This window comes from Helobdella robusta, assembly GCF_000326865.2.
Source record: "Helobdella robusta unplaced genomic scaffold HELROscaffold_54, whole genome shotgun sequence".
Classification (NCBI taxonomy): domain Eukaryota; kingdom Metazoa; phylum Annelida; class Clitellata; order Rhynchobdellida; family Glossiphoniidae; genus Helobdella; species Helobdella robusta.
The window spans coordinates 122,642-127,372 of record NW_008705287.1 but is presented as its reverse complement, the minus strand read 5'-3'; positions in this window follow the sequence as shown (position 1 = coordinate 127,372).

Below are 4,731 nucleotides of genomic sequence, written 5' to 3'. Positions count from 1 at the left end.
TAACAAACAGATTAAAAAATTTTTAATACCAAATTTTATATTGAATTTCCCGAGAACGAAAAATGAAAAATATCTGCCCGTCAAACACGATGGAAGATGTGGTGAGTGTAGGAATTAAATGTCGATCGACATGCAGACCACGTTTGAAACTTTTGTTCCAACAGATCAAAAAATTTGTTTTGCGAAAAAATTGACCAACAAAATAAAGAACGAAAAACAAAATCACAAAATCAATTAACACACGCACTTCTTTACGCACACCAACAAAGCCATTTGTAAACATACGCCAATGAACAGAGAAAAATACAAATGCATACAAACAAACACACACACTCGAACAACTCACACGTGCAGACACACATAAGCACATTCGCACAAAAACCTCAGGCGGACAAAAGAATATGAATAATGAATAATATTCGTGAATTTATGCGGACTTCTAACCCGGAGCAGCATATGTGTACAGGAGTTATTGGCTCCGTGCATTCATATGATCACGACCATTTGCTTGCCTCTCTACATCCCTTTGTCTCGTCTCTCTCTTTTCTCTCTTTCTCTCCTCTTCATTGCAAGTGCTCCGTTTATCAATTTTCCTATTCTTTCATTCATTCACGCGTTTGTTTGTTCTTTCGTTCGTTCGTTTATTTAATCCTATTTATTAGTTCATTCGCACAGTTGCCGAACATCTTTCTTCCTGCCATGTTTTTGTTCTAAAGTATGTGCGTTCTACAGTCTGATGAAATGTTGCACTTGCGTTTAAGGAAGTAGTTGGGAAGAATTTGTTAATTTAGTGATTGGTAAGCATGTTTCCATTTCTCTGACGCCTACTAAGTTACAAATGTTATAACAATCAGGGAAGACTTTTTAGAAATTTTGGAAAATCAAATGTTTATCACAAAAAATCATCAGCGCCAGAAAAGAACAGAAAGAGTTTCAAACATTCAAACAAACGGAGGCATGTAATACTGTTTATGAGGAACGTTTGCACGGGGAAGCTGAAAGTGTCTGAATTTTACAGTTGGGTTGGAGGTATTGAGAAATTTTAGTTTATTTAATCATAAATGTTATAAATATAATAAAATTAAAATAGTAATTAAATTCATAAGTTCTTTCTCACCAGATAGAAATTATTTTGTACAATTTTTGAAATGGGATTTTTGAAATTTTGAAATAATTTATAAATTGGGATTGTGTGAGTTTCTGTTAGAGCCCATTCTTATCGAAGTCATAGAACAATTTCAAGTTTCATTTAAACTTTCAAAAATAAAACAAAACAAATGGAGAATGTGGAAAGGAATTGAAAAAATTGAGCCACGGTGGGTGTAGGAGTAAGATGAAAAATTTCCGTCTCCGGTACCTCAAAAGATTCAGAATCCGACTTCTGGTTAAAATACCCGATCCCAACTTCCAAGTCAGACTCGACTCAACTGATAATCATTAAACGTATTTTGGTAAAAATTAATTGTACAATATCCTCTCTAAACATTTTCAAATTTTATGTTACACACGAATAGAACAAAAAAGAAGATAATTTAAATAAGAGATATTTTTCGTTTTAAATCCGACAATGCATTAAATAATTTAGTAGAGTAATTAAAAATTATAAACAGTATTAAATTTTAGCCGAAAACTTCCAAAATTTTTCACCGAATACAATTTTTTAGCGTAGAAATAGTTTCTATTATTTTAAATACAATTATTTATAAAGATCACTGCGTCTTCGTCATTATTCAACTCGTAGTCGAGTTTGAGTTGAAATGTATAATGCCGAAAACGCTGTGATCTTTATAAATAATTGTAATTTCTATTATTTTAAATTTAAACGTTCCTCCCGTGCAACTTTCCAAGTATGAAATCCAACTCCAATGTAAGATTTATAGATTTGACGAGTTTAAAATAACCACAATATAATTATTCATTTCATACGATGGCAAGAGCTTTTTGGTACGAAAAAATAATTTCTTACAAATTACAAAAATTAATTCAATGAAACAATAACTTGATTGGAAACAATTTTCTCAAAGTTTATATAAGATCTTGGTTTTCTAAAAGATAAAATATCTATTAAATAGACAATAATATTTTTCAAATTTGTTTAAAATAATTATTTGGCGAAAAATTATACAGCATACATGCCAACATTTGGATTTCTAAAAGCAGGACAAATGTATATAAGAAATATATAAAAATTTATCTTAAAAATTTATTATTATTTCTTTCAAATATTGCCAAATGTTTTTTTGGGTTGGCTGTTTTTATTTTGTTCTAATCCTAATGTAAACCTACTGTCAAACATTTCTAAAATAAATTTACAAAACAAAACAAACCGCACTCACGTACTCACGTACACACACACGCACACACGCGCGCGCACACACACACATAAAAAAATTATCGTTATAATGACCATCTTCATCATCACTATCTTAGTCACTTTTTAGTCATATTCATCACCATCATAATCATTTCCATCACATCATAATCATCTCTATCACATTATCATCACCGCGGCAACCTTTCAAGCCACAACCGACTCCCAAACTCAAAGATGCACACATATAAAAGCAAACAAACAAACAAACATACAAACAAACCAACAAACATACAAACAAACAAACAAATGAATATCTATAAACACACACACAGACAAGCTCATTGTTACGACACCAAACATACATTTTAAAATATATTTCATGGCCACACACACATTTACACTTTCATAAACACACGCACATACAAATACATACATAAGCACTTATTTTATTGCACATGCATACAATTCCTAAAAAACGCATTTATACAGATAAAAATACAAATACAACAACACATGTGTGAAACATGCACACGCACATGCGAATAAATATAAGAAAGGGAAAGAAGAAGGAATTAAAAAAGAGATAAAGAAGAAGAGAGGGAGAGACAGAAAGAGAGAGAGACAGACAGACAGACAGAGAGAGACGGAGAGAGACAGAGAGAGACGGAGAGAGACAGAAAGTGTGTTCCTTTGTAGACTGAACCTTTTTGACGCATCGTGACATCGGCGTCTTACAACAACTTGATAAATGATTCTGAACTCTACCTTTTACACTCACGCACAATGACTATAGGGTGTGCGTTTCTGTTGCATATTTGTATGTTTAAGTTGCTTTATGTGTGTGTGCGCGCGTGTGTGCGTGTGTACTTGGTGTGTGTTGTGTGTTTGTTATGTGTATGTATGTATGTATGTGTGTGTGTGGGTGTGTGTGTGTGGGTGTGTGTGGGTGGGTGTGTGCATGGAGAGAGAGATAAAAATGTGCAATACACTTATTTATTCATCTATTTAATCATATTTATGATATGTTCAAAATGTTAGACAATTAATGTGATCACTGCTTAATCATTTGCTTGCTTTCATCTTGCAATTGCTGGGACTTGGTTACGTGGGAGTTTGTAGACAGGGTTGTGGAAATCACTGCGCGGTCATTGTTTTTGTATTTCCGGTTTTGTATTTTTGGTTTTGTATTTCCGGTTTTATATTTTTGGTTTTGTATAATTATTTGTATGCGGAATATACGTTGTATGTAGTATGATGTCGTAATTGAAGCCTTTCTAACTACCAAAACATGTAACTCAACAACAACCACTACTACAACAACAACTACTACCTCTACTACTACTACTACCACAACAACTACCACAACAACTACAGCAGCAGCAGCTAAATAATAACACCACCTACTAGCAAAATTATTCTTCAATTCTTGAAAAACAACGTATGAAACGTTGTACGGGCCACAAATCTCAGTCGTCTCTGTCTGCTCTGCAGGCAGTGCGATCTGTAAGACAAGTTTTTCAAACTATAGAAGATCTCATTCACCCATATAATTTAATGGCATGTTTTAGTTTAAGGTGTTGCCGTTCAGTTGAAATCTAGATGCTACCTATGGATTAAAGTCATAATTATTATAAATAACTTGTTTTTACTCAAAAATTTACTCTGATTCTATCCAAATAAAAAATATAATCACTTTAGAAATATGGATAATAATAACGCAACGATCTTAAACAAACGACAATGATGAAGTAACGTTAAACATAGACGCAGCAGAAATACTATCGAACATAAAGTAATTATGCATTTGAGATTCACAATGACGGTTGTACGTTGTTGTATAACAATTGTACACATAGGTGTATGCAAAACGTACTTGGCTGCTGCTGGCTCCACCCATACTAATTAATATTCATGAATGTGATGAACAGTTATAAATATATCATTACGTAATGTAATGTTGTATTAGTCCTCCACCCGTCTAGCAAAGCAACATCGGGGTGATACAGTTTTAACTCTTAATCCCTTCCCAGCCATGCCCATGGGAATGGCATGATGTCTTTGCACGTAAGCATCAGGTTGTGAGCTAGAGGAAAGTTGCACAGATCGCCCCACGTTACAGTTACGTCATTACAACAGCAAGGATACTTCTTGTATTTGAACCCTGTCACTCCAACACGAAAGACGACTGCTCAACCATTTAAGCCATCCTGTTTTTACTGCTTCGATTTTTCTGTGAAAATAGCATTTGTCGTCAAGCTTAGAAGTCATTTGAACCTTCGCAACGAGCAATTCCACTTTAAAACCGCTGATGGTGACGTAAGTTTCTATTTATAGTTCATGCTATTTATAGGTGGCGCTAACCTATAGATATTTTATTGATATGTATAATTAGACAATGGACAGCTGTCTTCGGGAAT